We start from the raw sequence: 20902 nt of genomic DNA, 5'->3' as shown, positions 1-20902 counted from the left end.
TGATTCCATTGAAGCTTTTTAGCATTGCATTAGGAAAGATCCATCAAGTTTTGACAGCTTTGTTTGTTTAAGCAAGGTAAAATGTAAAACATAACAATTTTGTTAAGCTTTCGGGAAGCACGATTCTCCCTGGACAGTACAAGAAAATCATTAACAAGGACCACTTTCTAATAATCTTAGAAGACATACTTCTGAATATTTACTCAAATGTTTCAACAATGGGTTTTTTGGAAGTTGGTAGAATTTTTAGTGTGGCAAATATTTAAATGGTCCAGATTCCCTATGTATGTTATATGTAATACTACCATTTTCCATATTTACTCTGTACTGGGGCAAGTGTATGGTAGTAAGGATACGTAGATGGGTAGAAACACAATATTATATGTCTTTGTTCAAATATTTAATGTTAGTATTAAATAGTAATAAAGTGTTAAATATCAGAAGTTTTGGCTAATAGCTTAGCTGAAAAAAAAGTCGAATATTGCTTTCAGTTGCCCCAATTTTTTTAAGGATAAGTACACATAAATAGTTTGTCGTAATCAGTGCTATGGTCTGAGTAGACAGCAAGGCAAGAAAAGAAATGATCAGTGCATGGGAGATAAAGGAGTATTTTAAGGTAAAATCTGAAGCTTGGGTTTTGACGAAGCAGTGATAAAAAGGGATATTTTCTTCCTTTGACTTTTAGGGGAAATAATATAAAGTATATATTTTGCATAAATATTATTTTCTCTGATTGAAAATGCCATCCTCTGTATAACAAAAAGAGAGGAAAAGTTTGTCTCAAATAGTTGAAGTTCACTACAGCTCTTGCTGGAGGGCAATATTTTTATTTATTTATTTATTTTGAGACAGAGTCTTGCCTGTCGCCCAGGCTGGAGTGCAGTGGCCGGATCTCAGCTCACTGCAAGCCCCGCCTCCCGGGTTTACGCCGTTCTCCTGCCTCAGCCTCCCGAGTAGCTGGGACTACAGGCGCCCGCCACCTCGCCCTGCTAGTTTTTTGTATTTTTTAGTAGAGACGGGGTTTCACCGTGTTAGCCAGGATGGTCTCGATCTCCTGACCTCGTGATCCGCCTGTCTTGGCCTCCCAAAGTGCTGGGATTACAGACTTGAGCCACCGCGCCCGGCAATATTTTTATTTTTAAGGGCCCCACTGTTGTCATTCTCTCAAGCTGAAGTTTAGTCTTTAGCACTACAGTGTTGCGATGAATAAATCATCTACTTTCTTAGTGTGTGTCAGAAAGTTTTAAAGCTCGAGCAGTAATAAGAGGTTATTTTTCTTATTTCTTTTGAACTGTTGATAGTAGCCAAAGACAGTGACACTTCGGTGAAGCAGATTTGCCAAGGGAGACTTTGCAGACGCCATAGACATTGTGTACTGCAGAGTATTCTGTTCTGCAAAATCATTCTACAGGGCTTCTTAGGGATTTCCTGTTTCTTTTTCAGAGAAGACTACAAATCAACTCAGTTCACTCAACAAGTATTGAGTGCCTACTATGTGCAGGACATTGTCCTATGTGCGTCTTTAATATTCTGTTTTTAAGTGAAAGTGATGTCTTTTAATCTGACAAGCCCATTTAACTCTGTATTTGAAGTTTATGCATGTTGCATCCCCTCTGTTTTGACATGTAAAGACTTAAAGGACACTGACATGAACGAGGATTGGTGGATGGGCATTTGAAGGCTGATGGCGTGAGTGTTTGGGTATTCAGCCAGTGGCATTTTGATCTTCCCAGACAACAATACTAAATGACATGGTGATTTCTGCTCCCTTGCTCTCATTTGTCATCACAATCATTCTTCCTTTGATACTTAATTCTCCTCTGTCTTTTACTTTTAAGTTCTACTGACAATCTGCATGTCAGGCCTTTCTTTTGTCCTTAGATTATTGCAAGCGCCTCTGACTTCCTGTCTGAATGGTAATCTAGATTAGTATTTCCAATGCATTCCTATGAGTCTGCCCCTTGCCAGCTGAAAAATGGTAAAGAATAATCTTAAAACACTCCATATTGCTATTATTAATGTATATAGAATTATAAAATAACTGGAATCTTTCAGCAGATAGTTGGACATGTGAGTGAATGGAGGCCCAAGAAGCTTAAGTTCAGGTTTGTTAATTATTAGGAAGAAATATTGGAATGAAAACAGAGTTCTATTAAGTTTCAGGTCTCTGTACTCTCTCTTCTTACAAAATATCTTGCATTAAATTTAGTGTTTTCTTCTACCATGTAAGAGCTCCCAAGAGCAGGGATTATGAAAAGACCCCCAGAAGAAACAGAAGAGAATTCGTGAACATGGTCACCATGCTGAAATACATGGTGAAAATACAAATGTAAAAGAAAATGGTTCAATTATGCTGGTGTATCTGTTGTTTAAACTTAATTGCATAAAAAATATGGCTGAAGTGGTATTGTTCTTGTTCAGTAAATAGATAAATAAATAAGTAAAGAAATAGTACATAGAACATGATATTTAGCATAAAATTTTAGTGTAAAATCTTGTTGGAGGTTCTAGTAACTATCTCAAGGATTAGAAACTATCTGGATCATAAACATACCAGTAACTACTACTGTGGGAATCGGATTGGCTTTTAAAAACTTTTTGTTTTAAAATTTTATGCATTATTTGTTTAATTTTTCCAATGACTTGCCCACGTAGGTAACCTGATTAATAATGCACTCTTTATTGACTAATGTTCATTTTGTATCTCATGTTTTCACTCTCTTACCAGTGTTTATTGGGGTCACCTCTCAAACTGTGTTCACTCAGATCTGTGTTTTAGTTTCTTCTCTGGGAGAACCCAAAATAAGACAATTTTTTTTTTCTAGGATACAGTTTTATCTCTAGTTGTCTGCACTGCTCATTCACAAGGAGGTCTAATGTTCGTGTCTAGGAATTTCCCATTTGTACAGCGCTACCATTTTGGTCAGATATCCCTGTAACTGCTTCCACTTCTCTCTGTCTCAGGACTTTGTCTTTCTATCTTAAGTTCTTGCCAAAATTAGGGATAATCTCAGCCTACTTTGATGAAATTTTTAAGACAGTAAGTTTTAGAGGTTGAAGGAGTATTATTTTGTTTTCTTTATTGTGTACCCAAGAAAATGGTAAGTAATAGACAAATATTACAGATCATTGATTTTCTGCTTTGTTTTTTTTTTTGAGATGGAGTCTTGCTGTGTTGCCCAGGCTGGAGTACAGTGGTGTGATCTCGGCTCACTGCAACCTCTGCTGTCCAGGTTCAAGCAATTCTCCTGTCTCAGCCTCCTGAGTAGCTGGGACTACAGGCATGCGGCACCACACCTGGCTAATTTTTGTATTTTTAGTAGAGATGGGGTTTCACCGTATTGGTCAGGCTGATCTTGAACTCCTGGCCTCAGCACCTGTCTCAGCTTCCCAAAGTGCTGGGATTAAAGGCCTGAGCCACCATGCCCGTCCATTTTCTGCTTCTTCTGGTAAGACTGTTAAGACCACTTACTAGCATTGGATCTTCATTTAGTTGGGTTTTGGGGATGGATATGAAGGGATTTGTAGAAAACATACATTCAGGCTTTTTGGGCACAAGCTGGTTGGTTACTACTTCAAAGATTGGAGGTATCAGTGTTGAGAGTGGCAGAGTCATGTGGAAGAGAGCAAAGGAAACAACATGTAGGGAATGCTAATAGTTGGTTCAACAGGAGATTGTATAGCAAAGACAAGGAATTAACTTAGGTGCCCATCAATGGTGGAATGGATAAAGAAAAGGTACATATATACCATGGAATACTACACAGCCATTAAAAAGAATGAAATCATGTCCTTCACAGCAACATGGATGAAGCCAGAGGTCATAATCCTAAGTGAGTTAATACAGGAACAGAAAACTAAATACCACACATTCTCACTTATAAGTGATAGCTAAATATTGAGCACACATGCACATAAACATGGGAACAACAGACACTATGGACTACTACACAGAAAGGAGATGATATAGTTTGGATATTTGTCCCTACCCAAATCTCATGTTGAATTGTAATTGCCAGTGCTGGAAGTGGAGCCTGGTGGAGGGATTTGGGCATCCCGGTGGATACCTCATGGCTTGGTGCTGTCCTTGCCATAGTGAGTAAGCTCTCACAAGATCTGGCATTTTGAAGCGTGTGATACCTTCACCTGTACTCTGTCTTGTTCCTGCTCTTGCCATATGACATGCTTACTCATGCTTTGTCTTCCGCCATGAATAAAAACTTCCTGAGGTCTCTTCAGAAGGCAAACAAAGGCTAATTTCATGCCTGCTGTGCATCCTATAGAACTATGTGCCAATTACCACTTTTCTTTATAAATTACCAAGTCTGCGGTATTTCTTTATAGCAGTGCAAAAATGGCCTAATACAGAAAATTGGTACAAAGAGTGGGATGTTGCTGTAAAGATACCTGAAAATATGGAAACAACTTTGGAATGGGTAATAGGCAGATGCTGGAAGAGTTCGGAAGGCTTAGAAGACAGGAATATGAGGAGAAGTTTAAAACTTCTTAGAGACTGGTTAAATGGTCGTATACAAAATGCTGATAGTGACATGGACAATGAAGTCCAGTCTGATGAGATCTCAGATGGTAATATGGTTCGGCTCTGTGTCCCCACCCAAATCTCCCATTGAATTATGATCTGTACTGTTGGAGGAGGGGTCTGATGGGAGGGGATTGGATCATAGGGGTGGATTTACCCCTTGCTGTTCTCATGATAGTGAGTGAGTTCTCACGAGATCTGGTTGTTTAAAAGTGTGTAGCACTTCCCGCTTTGCCTTCTCTCTCTCCTGCCACTGTGTGAAGATGTGCTTGCTTCCTCTTTGCCTTCCACCATGATCATAGGTCTTCTGAGGCCTCCCCAGCCATGCTTCCTATATAGTTGGTGGAACTGTAAGTCAATTAGGCCTCTTTTCTTCATAAATTAGGCAGTCTCAGGTAGTTCTTTATAGCAGTGCAAGAATGGACTAATACCAAGAAATGGTACCAGAGGAGTGAAGCATTGCTATAAAGATACCTGAAAATGGGGAAGTGACCTTGGAATTGAGTAATGGGCAGAGGGTGGAACAACTTAAGGGCTCAGAAGAAGACAGGAAGATGAGGGAAAGTTTGGAACTTGCTAGAGACTTGTTGAATGGTTGTGACCAAAATGAAGATAGTGATATGGACAGTGAAGTTCCAGCTGAAAAGGACTCAGATGGAGATAAGGAAGTTATTGGGAACTGGAGCAAAGGTCACTGTTGCTATGTTTTAGCAAGGAGACTGGTGGCATTGTGCCCCTGGTCTAAGTATCTGTGGAGCTTTGAACTTGAGAGAGATGATGTAGAGTATCTTGTGGAAGAAATTTCTAAGCAGCAAAGCATTCATGATGTGGCCCAGCTGCTTCTAAAAGCATATGCTCATTTGCATAAACAAAGAAATGACCTGAAACTAGAACTTGTATTTAAAAGGGAAGCAAAGCATAAAAGTTTGGAAAATTTGCAGCCTGACTAGGTAGGAAAGAAAAACCCATTTTTCTGGGGAGGAATCGAGGCTGCAGAAATTTGCATAAGTAAAGAAGAGCCGAGTATTATTGGCCAAGACAATGGGGAAAATGCCTCCAGGGCATTTAAGAGACGTTCATGACAGCCCATCCCGTAACAGGCCTGGGGACCTAGAAGGGAAAAATAGTTTTGTGAGCCAGATCCAGGGCCTTGCTGCTCTGTGCAGCCCTGGGACATGGCACCCTGCATCCTAGCTGCTTCAGCTGTAGCCATGGCTAAAAGGGGCCAAGGTAAAGCTCAGACTATTGCGTTAGAGGATGCAAGCCCCAAGCCTTGGTGGCTTCCATGTGGTATTGGTCCTGTGGTTGCGAAGAAGGCAAGAGTTGAAGTTTGGAAGCCTCTGCCTAGATTTCAGAGGATGTATGAAAATGCCTTGATGTTCAGGCAGAAGAAAAAAAAATGGTTTCATGGGCCAGGATCAGGCCCAAGCCCAGGCCCATGACCTGGCTACCCTACAAAGCCTCAGGACACTGCTGCCTGCAGGGGTAGAGCCCTCATGGAGATCCTGTACTAGGGCAAATGCAGACGGGAAATGTGAGGTTGTAGTCCCCACATAGTTTTCACTGGGACACTGGCTAGTGGAGCTATGAAAAGAGGGACACCATTTTTCAGACCCCAGAATGGTAGATCCACTGACAGCTTGCACTGTGCACTTCAAAAAGCTGTAGGTACTCTACGCCAGCCCATGAAAGCAGCCAAGGGATCTGTACCCTACAGAGCCACAGAGGCAGAGCTGCCCAAGTCCTGGGAAACTCACCACTTGCATCATGTGGCTTGGATGTGAGTCATGGAGGTCAAAGGGGATTATTTTGGAGCTTTAAGATTTAATGAATGCCCTGGCAGGTTTTGGACTTGCATGGGGCCTGTGGCCCCATTGTTTTGGCCATTTTATCCCATTTGGAACAGGAGCATTTCTTAATGTCTGTATCCCCATTGTATCTTGGAAGTAACTAACTTACTTTTGATTTTACAGGCTCATAGTTGGAAGGGACTTGCCTTGTCTCAGATGAGACTTTGCATTCGGACTTTTGAGTTAACGCTGAAATGAGTTAAGATTTTGGGGGATTGTTGGAAAGGCATGATGTGTTTTGAAATGTGAGAAGGCTATGAGATTTGGAAGGGGGTGGGGTGGAGTGATATGGTTTGGCTCTGTGTCCCTACTCAAATCTCATGTTGAATTATGATCTTCTGTGTTGGAGAAGGGGCCTGGTGGGAGGTGACTGGATCATGGGGGTGGATTTCCTCCTTGCTGTTCTTGTGATAGTGAGGGAGTTTTCACGAGATCTGTTTTTTTAAAAGTGCGTAGTACTTCCTCCTTTGCTCTTCTTTCACCATGCGAAGATGTGCTTGCTTTCCCTTTGCCTTCCAGCCACTCTGGCTTCAGCCTTGGCTCAAAGAACCCCAGAGACATCTCAGGCTGCTGCTTCAGAGGGCACAAGCCATAAGCCTTGGTGGCTTCCATATGGTGTTAAGCCTGTAAGCATGCAGATTGCAAGAGTGAGTGAGGCTTGGCAGTCTCCTCATAGATTTCAGAGGACGTATGAAAATCCTAGGTTTTCAGGCAGAAGCTTGTTGCAGAGGCAGAGCCCTCACAGCGAATCTTTACTAGGACAGTGTAGAGGGAAAAGGTGGGGTTGGAGGCCCCACAAAGTGTCCCCACTGGGCCACTCCTAGTGGAGCTGTGGGAAGGGGGCTGCCACCTTCCAGACCCCAGAATGATAGATCTACTCACAGCTTGCACCCTGCACCTAGAAAATTCACAGGCACTCAGTAGTCTGTGAGAGAAGCCGTGGAGCCTGAACACTGCAAAGCCAGAGGTGTATTGCTGCTTGAGGCCTTGGGAGCCTACCCCTTGCACCACTGTGCCCTGGATGTGGGACATGGAGTCCAAGGAGATTACTTTGGAGCTTTGTGATTTAATGGCTGCCCTGCTGGGTTTCAAACTTGCATACAGGCCCCTTTCTTTTGGCTGATTTCTCCCTTTTGGAACAGCAATGTTTATACAATGCCTGTACCCCCATTGTATCTTGGAAGTAACTAACTTGTTTTTTATTTTACAGGCTTATAGGTGGAAAGGACTTACCTTGTCTCAGATGAGACTTTCGACTTTGAACTTTTGGGTTAATACTTGAATGAGTTAAGACTTCGGAGGACTGTTGTGAAGGTATGATTATATTTTGCAGTGTGAGAAGGATATGATATTTGGAAGATGTCAAGGGTGGAATTATATAGTAGGGATATTTGTCTCTGTTCAGTTCTCATGTTGAATTTTAATCCCCAACGCTGGAGGTGTGGCCTAGTGGGAGGTGTTTGGGTCATGGGGGTGAATCCTTCATGGCTTGGTGCTGTCTTTGCAATAGTGAGTTCTTACAAAATCTGGTCATTTAGAAGTGTGGCACCTTCACCCCCACTCTCTCTTGCTCCTGCTTTTGCCATGTGACATGCTTACTCCTGCTTTGTCTTCTGCCATGAGTAAAAGCTTCCTGAGGTCTCCCCGTAAGCTGAGGAAATGCTGGCACTAAGTTTCCTGCACAGCCTGCAGAACTGTGAACCAATTAAACCTGTTTTCTTTATAAATTACCCAGTTTTAGGTGTTTCTTTATAGCAACAGGAGAATGGCCTAATACGGGAGGGTGGGGGAAGTGTGGATTGAAAAACTGCCATTAAAAGTAATGGCAAAAACCCCAAATATTTTTGCACCAGCCTACAGTCCTACACATGTGCTCCTTGTATCTAAAATAAAAACTGAAATTTATAAAGTGGGGAATCGCAGTTATGCCAAATACTCTCAGATTTCCTGGAAGAGTCAATGAGTAGGTCACATACCTTGCTTGGTTGATCTATTGCAGCCTTCTATGACTTGATTATTATCTGCCTGTCCAATTCTAATTATACCACTTGCTAAGTACGTGACTTAGAAAAAGCTACTGAGCTATTTCATATGTTAGTACTCTTAAGTAAACAATAAAGATACAAAGGATTCTTTGTAGAGTTGTGAGAAATGATATAATCTGTGTTCAAGTTCTTAACCATGCTTGCTACATAGTAAGATATCAAAAATGCTAGTTATTATCACTATTATTTTAAGCCATTTCTTTCTAGCTAATGCTCAAAAAAAGGATAAATGCAGATATTCTTGGATGTTACTAGAAATTGGTATCGTGTGCTATGGAAAGACCTATGTAGAGAATGCAAAGTTAATATTACAAAAAGTTTAAATCTGTCTTTTAAGGATAGTGGAGAGGAAGTGAGGATGGTTAATGGGTTTGAAAACATAGATAGAATGAATAAGATCTAATATTTGATAGCACAATAGGGAGACTGTGTTAAAAATAATTTATGTGTATATTTTAAAATAATTAAAAGTATAATTGGATAAATGAAATACAAAGAAAGGATAAATGCTTAAGGTGATGAGTACCTCCATTTACCCTGATGTGATTATTACACATTGTATGCCTGTATCAAAATATCTCATGTACCACATAATTATATATAACTACATAATTATATATAACTACTATACACCCACAAAATTTAAAAAAACTTTAAAAATTTCCTTTTACATCTCTTAAATATCTTTGTTTTTTTAAAAAATAATTTTAGTGATGTATGAATTAATTTTTCTATAGTAACGAACAATCTCTGACTTACATTCATCTCTTATGCACATTACATATATGGGGCAGCTGTGGCCTGTCCTCCATGTGTCTCCTGCCGTATCACACTGAGGAATCAGCCCCTATGGGGACCTGCCCATTCTTGGTCAGAGGAAAAGCAACAGAGCAGGGAGAAGCTCATAACACCCTAAAAGCTTCTGCTTGGATATGGTGTATGTCACATTTACCCACATTCTATTGACCAAAACATGTCACAAGGCTGAGCCCCAACTGCATAAGGCCAGGGACTCTTCTCTCTCTCTACTGGAAGGACTGGCAGGTCATATGGAAATAGCTGGCATTGAATGATCCTTTTTCAAGGAAGGATGATAGTGAATAATTAGAAACAATTACACGATATGAAGCAAATGGACTTCAAAGGTACTTTTTGGTTTTGCCCAAATTTTCTATTTTCCCTGAAGAACCAGTTTTGAAATTGTTTAGTTGGCTCAGACAATTACTCATTTGAAATTTCATGGAGAATTTAAGAGAAAACTGGGGGTTGCTGGTCCTCTAGGGCATCAATCTGCGTCAGTTTAATTAAATTAATATGAAAAATTGTAGCCTAAGTCAAGGAAAGTAAGGAGGTAAAAAGACACCTATGAAGTGACTGAAAGCTGCCAGCACATGTCAAATTATTTGTTTTGAAGTCATTTCAAATTGCAGTGTTACCTTCATATATTAAGCATAGTCTGTTTGAACCACTATATTTAATTACTATCCATCATTTACACCAAGTAATATGTGGTAAAGCTGAATTCCTCCTTTTTCTTTTGGCCTTTTTAATTTTGAGAGATGAAAACATTTACTCTCTCAAAATAAATTTACACCTTTTATTCTTTAAACCCTTCAGTTCCTCTTAGCATAGAAAACACTGGTTTCCTCTTCAGTTTCAGTTGCCTCATTTCACTGCATTTGTTACAGGCTGAATGTTTGGGTCCCTACAAAATATGTATGTTGAGGTCCTAACCTTTAGCTATATTTGGAGATGGGGCCTCTAAGGAAATAATTAATGTTAAATAAGGTCATAAGGGTAAGGCTCTGATCTGATAGGAATCATGTCTTTATAAGATAAGATGGCTGGGCGTGGTGGCTCATACCTGTAATCCCAGCATTTTGGGAGGCTGAGGCGGGAGGATCTCTTGAGCCCAAGAGTTCAAGACCAGCCTGGGCAAGATAGCGAGACCCCCTTCTCTCTATTACGTATGATGAGACACTAGAGCGCTTGCTTTCTCTTTCTCTTTGCATTAGGATGAAGAATTATAGAGAGCTGTTTGGACCTGTCCATTTTGAAATACTGACATCTCCACTATAGACCCCTAGTTGAATATTAAGTGATTGGCTAGAGATAGATATTTGAAAGTTGTCAACATAAAAGAGGTTGTTAATACCATGGCCTTGGATGACATTGGTTAGGTCTGACTACTTAGGGAAGAATTCTGAACCTAGGGATACTCTGAAATGTAGAAGTCAGCCACGGGAGGAAGTTCCGTAAATGAGACCAAGAAACGGCAGCCAGGGTAGTAAAGGGAAAATAAGAGTGTGTAATTCTTGATGCTAAGTGACAATCAAGAGAGCTCTCATCCTGGTTTCACTACCCCAGACATATGCATCGTAATTTGAGCTTTACTGCCCTCATACTCCTGATTATGTATTTTCTGATTCCAACTCTTGTCTACCTTGTCCAGCAGTTTCCTTCCAGACTGAGAAAAGGTAACATGGGACTTGCTCTTCTTTCCCCACTGGAGTGAAGTAGACCAGTTCACCTTAGCTCAAAGGACTTCAGATTCTGGATTGTATGTTCATAAATCATCTATATATTTCTTCACTTTGATCCTCAGTGATATCAACTAAAAGTTTCTTAATATACATTTTATATAGCTTAGTTGAGTGAGGAAATGTGTAGATTTCAGAGTGGCAGTGTTAATAACCACAGTGATAATTAGAAATGTTTAGAAGTTGTATGATCAGTCTGTGTTTTTCCTACCACCTCATAGTGGAGAATATAAAAACATCCCTTCATGAGTGGAAAAGGGTAGGAGAATGTATGATACTGGAGGAAAGAGAACCAAGTCATTCCCCGCAAGGGAATCTGTGTTCCTAAAACATCACTGCCAGAATGTTATTATCTGAATATTTGTGTCCTCTCCACCCTAAATTCATATGTTGAAAAGGTAACTCCTAACATGATGTTACTTAGAGGTAAGGCCTTTGGGAGTCAATTAGGTTTAGGTGAGGTCATGAGGGTGAAGCCCCCAACCAACACCCCATGAAATTAGTGCTATTATAAGAAGATATCAGATCACTTGCTTCTGTCAAGATCACTATTATTTTCCTGGGACTGCTGTAACAAACTGTCACAAACTTTGTGGTGTTAAACAGCAGAAACTTATTCACTCACATTTCTGCAGGCTAGAATCTGAAATCATGGCGTCACCTGGGTCGTACTTTCTTCAAAGGGTCCAGGAAAGATTTCCTCCCTTGAATCTTTCAGCTTCTGGCAGCTACAGGCTTTCCTTGGCCTATGGCTGCATCACTCCAGTATCTGCCTCCATGGCCACATTTTCTCCTCGTCCTCCTCTTCTGTGTCACATTTTCTTGTCTTTCTCATATAAGAATATTTTTCTTTTGATTTAGGACACACTTGGATAATCCAGAATGATTTCATCTTGAGATTCTTGATTTAATTACATCTGCAAATGAGACAAGTTTTCAAATAAGATAATATTCACAGGCTCCAGGCATTTGATGTGAATATCTTTGAGGGGCTATTTTTTTTGATCTGCTACATTTCCTCCTTGAGATTTGGACATCTTGAAATTAATCTATAGGAAGGTTTTAAGGAGAAAAATAGGCACTAGGGAGTCTAATTTTTCCATTCCCCCAGCCACAAGTTTCTAGTTACTTTTGAGTAGTTAGATTGGTCGACTTTTCCAAGAAATCCTCCATGACCATTATTTCACTCTTATTCCTTTGTTCTTTTGTCATGGGAATGCTTTTCTAAACTCAGTTCAACATTTCAGTTAACTCATACAGAGAAACCAACTCCTAGATGTTGTGTATTGTTCTAAACTCCAATGAGCATTATCTTGTTTAGTCTTCACAATAAACAGAGACTCTTAGAGGTTAGTTGCTCAAGTTCCTTTGGAACCCAGTCTCTTGATTCTAACTTTAATGCTTTCTCCACTCGTCTTAAGAGATAAGCGTGAAAGGGCAAGGTCTGGGAAGGAGGAAGGCAGGCACATGTTAAGCTGGTAACGGCTGTTGCCCAAATGCCTAATGAAAGATTTCATAGGAATGATCTCATAGTTATATGAGAGCAAGAGTGGGTCATGGCCAGCACTGGAGTATCTAAGAGCACTTAAAGGAGGGATAACCCATTTACTTCACCAGCGTCCTTGGGTTTGGCCTGTGTCAGGATACAGGTGGGTCTGATTGCTTAGCTGTAGCAACTGGCTGACACCAGCTGGGGATAAGGGGGTGGGGACTGGCTCACTACAAAGAGATTCCCCAGCTGGAGCTGCTCTCAAGGGGAGGCAGTGTGGGGGCTTAGCTGCTGTGAACAACTGGGTGGCCAGTTGGTTGTGGTATGAGCTAGATTGAGAGAGACGTTATTTACGGGAGCCAGTTCCAGCTGGTAGTCATACAGGATGAGGCCACCCTGCAGAGACGGTAGCAGGCAGGGGTGGGAAAAGCGTGGGCCAGGGACCAGTGCTGAGCTTGAGTAACAAAAAGGATGTCGCGAACCCAGTCAGGAATGAAGGGCAACTAAGTGACACAGGTGTGGAGTTGTTGGCTGTGCATCTGGGTCCACTCTTGTCGGTAAAGAGGAGCCTGGCTGGGGCAGGTACGGTGCCTCATACTGTTCTGAGTTTGTCCCCTGGATTATCTTTGGCAAAAATGCTTTAACTTGTTCTCTCCCCTTAACTAATTACATTGGCAGGAAAGTCATAAGCAGCTTTTATAGCAGTATTTACCCTTTACCTTGTGCATGACCTTCATATTTTTGATCTACAAAATATAAATATTTTTACATTCCACCTCTCTCATCCAGAAAATGTGAGGATCAGTAAAACAGTACACACATGACTTTCCTGGAAAGAATTGCTATGGAATATAAACACATCTTGGAAAGGAGATGAAATGGCACAGTATATCTGATTTTCAAAGCGTGCAAAACTAGTGATTAGTTACAGTAAAAGACAAGGCAAGAGACAGTCCCTCTATGAGAATAACTTTGGTTATCTTACACTGTTTTTACAATGTATTTGTTTACTATGTTGAAATTATTGGCCAGAGATTCAGACATGAGTGTTTTTTATTTCCTGCATTTCCAACTAAAACTCCTCATTTCTTTTTCTTAAAAATTTTTTTTTTTTGCTGCAAGGACAAAAAATGCTACCCATTTCTTTTTTAATTAACTTAGTTGCTAATGAGGAGATTCAAGACCTAAATGTTTAGAATATATTTTGGAAATCCTTCTAACCATGATGATAAAGACGTGGTCTCACTTGTTTGCCTACACACTACTGGTATCCTATTCTTCCTTTGATTTTGAATGTTATATCCTGGTATAGATAGACCCGTGGGCATAACAGTGGTGGAGAAAAGGTAGGGCAAGATGCAAGTCATGAACTTTGAGCTAGCAGACGTAGAAATTCAGGTGAAATAAAAATTCTATACTGGTTTATTTAGGATCATATGCATAAGAAAACATAAAAATTGAGTATAATGAAATTTCTGCCTGATTCGTGAGCGAATCCAAGGATGTTCTCAAGTGGGAGCATTTTGCTTCTTTGCTTTCCTGTCTGACTGAAAAGCAGAAGTTCTGAAGATGGGAAGTCTGTGGATGGCACTTTTCTGGAACTGGCAGGGTGTGCCTGACATGGTGGGAAGGAGGGTAAAGAGTACGGCCAAATCCACTGAATCACTCTTTACCTCATTCTTTGATGATATCATGAAGCACTTTGCCAGTCTTTAGAAGTCCTGTTTGATTGAGTATCATCCTCCTGGAAAAGTCCATGCAGAACTGTAATGCCATGGGAGTTTATTTGGCTAATCCATAGAGGATGGTGGAGTTGCGTTGTTTTATCAGAGATATGCCTTCTGCACTCCCATCACTCATTGACCCAGAGAATTTCACAGTATTAAATAGAATACTTTACAAGCCAGAACTATGTGTATTTACATTACTTAATTAATGTTGAGCAATCACAAGAGCTGTGATTATATCTTGGAACTTATACCTGCTTGACCTAGCCTGCACGCCAAAGTGATACCTTCCAGAACCAAAAGAACAAAATAATTTATGTTTCAATAATTACAGAAAAAAATGATTCTCAGTTTTTAAGTAGCTGTGTTGTTCTTGATTCTGCTAATCAGGTTCAGAAGTACTGAGTTTTAGATTCAAAACACCTAGCAACACATTTTAAAAAACCAAAGATTTAAAAGTAGACATTTATGTTTCTTCTAAAAATTTATTGAATAAAATGCCAAAATATCAGACAGCCTGTGTCACTCCTGGTCACTTGGCTAGCTTAACCTTCTATATTAAACATGTTAAACAATTTTAGTGGTATAAAGCATATGCATACATTGTCATATTTTGCTCTATGATTATTAAGAAAAGTAGAATGATAGAGGAAAATACTTGATGTGGTAGAGTCCTTATGAAAATATTTCTTTTTCTTCGAAAGCCCCTCTGGCAGTCATCTTATTTTTATAGAAATGGCAGGTATCCATATTTTACAATAATTTTCTCAGAGACGGAAATAAGTAAATGTCCCTCTACTTCCTGGTTCTGTTTCAATACATATTTTTATGGCATTCTTAATTTTCAAGATATGATATAATTTTTTTTTTATTTTTAGTTATTTTTGTTGCGTTAATTGGCATGTTAGTTGGCTAGGGCTGCTGTAACAAAATACCCCCAGCCTGGATGGCTTTAACAACAGAAATTTATTTTCTCACCGATCTGGGAGCTAGAAGGCTGCGATCAAAGTGTAGGCCGGGTTCTTTTGATTCTGAGGCTTTCACTCTGACTCGAATGGGCTGCCTTCTCCCTTCATCTTCCACGATCTTTCCTCTCAGTGTGTGTGTGTCTGTGTCCACATTTCCTGTTCTTATAAGGACATGAGTCATATTGGACTAGGGCCTACCCTACAGACCTCATTTTAACTTAAATACCTCTTTAAATACCTTATCTCCGAATGCTATTACATTCTGACATACTGGGGATTGGGACTTCAACATGTAAATTTTGGGTGACGCAATTCAGCCCCTAACGATTGGTTTATTTCCAGCCACTGTAATATAGGTTTGGTGAGGTAAAGGATTTATGTCTATTTTTTTCAGTTTTATATACTAAGCATCTGTATCAGTTCCTAGAACATAATAGACATGAAATATTAATATTTGCTGAATGAACAGATAAATGAATCAGTCAATGGATAAAACCAGTAAGTTGAGTGACAAATATGTAATCCTCAGAGCTCTCTACATATAACAGATGCCACATTTGCTACTAAAGATCATTTGAACTTGAATTAGTAAGATTTGAACAGTCTTAGTTCTGCTTATTCTGGCATATGGGCATATCAGTAACATTTGTGGATAACGTCTGTAATTAGAAATAAGCACCAAATAAAATGCATTAATAATTTCAAAATGAAGAATAAAAAGCACATCAACTGTGGAGGAGAAACAGAACAGTAGGGGTTCTTGCAAGCCAATAGAACTTTAAGGACAAAGATTTGTAATTAAAAATGAAGTGAATTTAATCTTTGCTGCTAATCACTCCTGCACTGTTAGCCTGTTTTCATCAAACTAATTGATGGCATATGGAACAGATGCATGGTGAGATTATAGCTCCACTTTATGGCAGGGTTATAACAAATGTGACTTTCCCTCTGTTATGTGCATTAACATTCAGAAAATGCACTCCTTTGCTTTCTTCACATGCCAACATTGGTTCTTTTGTGCAAAGCTGATTAAAAGGAATCAAAGGATGTTTAATAGAAATGGAATCCATTTGATTCTCCTAAGTCATTTCTGGAATGCTGACTATGTGCACTGTAATGTGGAGGACACACATTTTTAACTTCAACTCCATGCGAAAGTTTGTAGACAAAGGTTAAACACAATCTTTACTTTTTTTTTGACATATTTCAAAATTCATTTTTGAAGTATGTGATAGTTAAAATAAAATTTTATAAATTTGGCCTCTTCTGTTTTTGGAAAGATGGCTTAAGAAAGAAGCAAGTAATATCTTCAAAATTATCTGTCCAGGCTGGGCACAGTGGCTCATGTCTGTGATCCCAGTGCTTTGGGAGGCTGAGATGGGAGGATTGCTGAAAGCCAGGAGTTTGAAACCAGCCTGGACAACATAGTGAGACCCCCATCGCTATGCAAAAAAAAAAAAAAAAAATTAGCTGAGTGTGGTGGCACATGCTTCTCATTCTAGCTACTTGGGAGGCTGGGGTGGAAGGATCACTTGAGGCCAGGAATTTGAGGCTGCAGTGAGCCATGATGGTGCCACTGTACTCCAGCCTGTGTGACAGAGTAAGACCCTGTCTCTAAAAAGTGATAATAACAATAAATAAAAAAATTCTGTCCAGAAGTAACATGTCTTTTCGTTATTTTTTTTATAGCATTATTAAACGAAATAGGCATGGATCTAAATAATTGTCTTCTCATTATAGATTTTGGAGTCATTGAAGGAAAGCAAAATACAAATTAATGATGATAATATTGCTCTATAGTTACATAGAAGAATCACATGTGAATGACTTAAACTTTGGCATGATTCATACTTTTAACATAGATAATGAGCATTTCACCTTGAAATGAGTGCTAGGAAACAGGAACTTAGGAAAAGTGTGATGCCTTTTAATGTTAACCACGTCTCTGTTCTTTTTAGCTTGCTTCTCAATTGTGTACCTTGATGTGACCCCCAAAGTGATTTCAGTTTGCTGTAGACTGAATGCTTGTATCCCTTCTCAAGTTCATATGTTGAAATTCTAACACCTAACGTGGTGGTACTAAGAGGTAGGGCTTTTGGGAGGTAATTAGATCATGAGAGTAGAGCCCTTGTGAATGGGCTTAGTGCTCTTATAAGAAAATACAAGAGAGCTTACTTCATCTCTCTGTTCTCTACCAAAGGAGGATACAACAAGAAGGTGGCCATCTGCAGGCGAAGAAGTGTCCCCTCCCCAGAAACTGGATGAGCCAGCACGTTGATTCTGAACTTCTAGCCTCCAGAACTGTAAGAAATAAATTTCTATTGTTTAAGCCACCTGGTCATGACATACTGTTGTAGCAGCTCAAACTAACTAAGACACAGTTCCTTTAATTGGTATCAATACAAATACAACAATGAAAGAAACCTCATATTTCAGTATGAGCTTAAATGTCATCTCTTTGTTGGGAATTTTTTTGAACAAGTGAGTTAGTTATCTCTCCCTATTTGTTATTCTCCATCACAGCACCTTATTATTTCCTTTAGTTCTTTCTTTCCTTCCCTCTCTCCCTCCCTCCCTCCCTTCCTTCCTTCCTTCCTTCCTTCCTTCCTTCCTTCCTTCCTTCCTTCCTTCCTTCCTTCCTTCCTTCCTTCCTTCCTTCTCTTTCTTTCTCCCATCTGTGTAACTTATTATCTATTTTTACAGGTAAGTTTCATAAGATGAAGAACTAGACTTGTTTTGCCAGGCATGGTGGCTCACGCCTGTAATTCCAGCACTTTGGGAGGCCAAGGTGGGTGGATCAGGAGTTTGAGGTCAGGAGTTTGAGACCAGCCTGATCAACATGGTGAAACCCCATCTCTACTAAAAATACAAAACATTAGGTGGGCATGATGGCAGGTGCCTGTAATCCCAGCTATTTTAGAGGCTGAGGCAGGAGAATCGCTTGAACCTGGGAGGTGGAGGTTGCAATGAACCGAGATTACACCACTGCACTCTAGCCTGGGCAACAAGAGCAAAACTCATCTTAAAAAAAAAATACAAAAACAAAAAAACTAGGTTGGTTAACTACTTTATCTCCAGTGACTGGACAGTTACTACTACATAATATACATCCAGCAAATATTTGCTGAGTATTGTTGAATAAGTGATTTCAAAGCCACTTATTTAGCCCAGCCTGATTTATAGACAGATATATGTTTTGTCAGTTAAGGTAAATAATAACTGGCATACCTGTTTTCCGTGATAAAAATGAAAGTAGATTTTATAAATTCATTGTCTCTTTTTATTCCCTGAGCGTGGTCTGGTTTAGAATTGCACATGAAAAATTATGAAGTGAGCTTAGCATCTTATGTTATCCATTATGCTTTCTCTTTCTCACTTTCTTTAATTTCTTAGAATTCTTATGGCCTCTTTAATTTTTTTCTAATCAAAGAAAATGAGGTGAGAAGTCACTTTCACATGGGTGTGAATGAACCAATATCATCTCTCCTAAAGCAATACTATTTATAGGAATCTCAGTTTTAAGTAACATGAGTGATAATAATTCATGAATCAGTCAGACTCTAGGCAATGTGTTAAACACAGATATTGAGGTGGGGAGTGTACAAATTTCTACTTTAATTTATGGCATTAGAATGACACCTTGCTTGCAGCCAGACACTTTGGCCACATGTCTGACATTGTTTGAATATATTATGAAGCCAGATTAAACAATCCTGTATATATTTTAAATTTTTTAGAAACAGAAGAATGAAATGAGTTTCACTGAAGACAGAGAGATATGTTATGAAAACATAAACATTTTGAAACTTTAATCAAAATAGTAACCTTTACTTGTTTTTATGTGCAAAAAGACAACAATTTAGGAAACTTTGTATATATTTAACATGTATAAGGGATATTTTATCTATCTGTAAATTTAACTAAGTCTCTGTCTGTTTATTTCTACTCATCTGGAATCTGGAACCTTCCTGTTTTGGGGGGAGCCTCAGGGAGGCTCCACTTCCCACAAAGAGACAAAGGAGGCAGATATTCCTCTCTCAATGCCCTAGCAGCTAGGGCTCAGGTAACTGAGTTAGCCTCAAGCAAATGAATGTTCAAGCCCAGGACATTGAATCTTATCATTAATTAAAAGATTTTCAAGTTAGTGGGAACTATGGAGTAAAGTCCAGGCGTGCATTAGTGCTAGTGAGAAAAACAGGAAGTGTCCTGTGATAGCATTGCAGCTATCACATCTCTGGGACATGACCTGGCTGTGTTATTAGCTTTTAGCCTCTCTTGGATCCTGGGGCTTTGTGAGAGGCTTCTCTAGCCCCCTTGTCAATTATGTAAGATACTGAAGATCTGTGGCAAGCAGGCTCTAACATAGCCCCCAGTGATCCCTCCCCACTGATTCTTGTGCCCTCGAGTAATCTTCTCTCTTTGAATGTGGACTGGACCTAATGGCTCACTTCTAACAAATAGAATATGGCAAAAGTGATGAGATGTTACTGTTGAGATTAGGCTACAAAGAGACTGTGACTTCTGTCATCGTACGCATTCTTTTGCCTGCTCTGAGAAAAGCCAAATGACATTTTGTAAACGACCTTACAAAGAGACCTGCATGGCAAGGAACTACCTGGTTGGTAGTCCATGTCTGGACAACAAGCAGTGTGGACCTGAGGTGTGTTAACTCACGTGAGTAAGCTTGAAAACAGATCCTCCTTCAGGTGAGCCAGGAGGCTGGCTAGACCTGCTTGGCGTCTTGTGAGAGACCTCTAGCCAGAAGCACCCAGCTGAGCCATCACCCACAGAAACTGTGACGTACTGTATCTGCTCGTTGTTTTCCATTGTTAAGCTTTGGATAATCTGTTACATAGAAACACATAACTAATTAAGTGTTCTTCCAGAAAATCCCTCTTCTGTTTAAGTAAACTGGATTAGGTTTCTGTTGGTTGCAATGAAGAATGCAGAAATTGTTATCAGGAATAGAAATGGATGTGATCTGATATAGTAGGACTGAAGACAGTGGAAATCTCTTGAGGATTCTGGGAAAAAAATCCTGAAATTTATTGTATTCAATAATAAGACACTTATTTAAAATTTTAATCTGTGGTCAATTTATAATAAAGTACCCTTTGAAGGCAAGATTTTGGTAAATCTAATGTTTGCTATCTTAGGAAAATAGTAGAGGTATGTGGAATTTAAGGTCATGTAGCGGGGTGGCTTTTTCTAATAGTACTGGGCAGATCAGAGGAGAATAACCAAGGGTGAGTTTCCGATTTTCAGCAAGGCATAGATGTTTTATGACTTTGCCAAAGATTCAACAACTGTTTGAAGTCATAGGGCTGAGTCAGTCAAGAACCAAATGAATAGTTTGATCTAATTAGTAAATTAGAATACAGTCAAAATTTTGGTTCAAATGTCTCTTATATGAAAATGGAAACTCAGAATTGGGCTGGCAGTATCTAGGAGGATAAGAAGCCCCAGTGAAGCTGTAACTGCCAATACCACTGAACTTCTCATGGCAAGCAATGCAGACCCACTTCCCCTATCTGGAAAAGTTGTTCTCTTTTTGCCTAAAGATGCCATAAGTCTTTAACCTGTGGGAAATTCCTTACTAAGGCAACTTACCTCGTTTTCACTCTGAAAATACCTTTAATTGTTTACTTAGTTAGCTTATTGGAACCTATATTGACCCATATTTAATAAAAAGAGATGTCAGAAATTCCTTGGTAATTATAGAGAAGCAGCAGCTAAAGAAGGC

At 39.5% G+C, this 20902-nt stretch overlaps 1 protein-coding gene across 3 annotated transcripts in view; it reads left to right on the top strand.

Annotated features, from left to right (window-relative positions):
* The window catches only part of CHODL (chondrolectin), a 457020-nt gene that overhangs the window by 205528 nt on the left and 230590 nt on the right, over positions 1–20902 (top strand). For all 3 annotated transcript variants that reach the window (XM_073010287.1, XM_037982817.2, XM_073010289.1), the window contains 2 exons: positions 7601–7704; positions 17360–17462. The gene's annotated coding sequence lies outside the window, so the exon portion shown is untranslated. The remainder of the gene's footprint in view (positions 1–7600; positions 7705–17359; positions 17463–20902) is intronic.

Source organism: Chlorocebus sabaeus, chromosome 2, assembly GCF_047675955.1.
Source record: "Chlorocebus sabaeus isolate Y175 chromosome 2, mChlSab1.0.hap1, whole genome shotgun sequence".
Taxonomy (NCBI): Eukaryota; Metazoa; Chordata; class Mammalia; order Primates; family Cercopithecidae; genus Chlorocebus; species Chlorocebus sabaeus.
The sequence above is the reverse complement of the archived record's forward strand: the minus strand, read 5'-3'. Positions and strand labels throughout refer to the sequence as shown.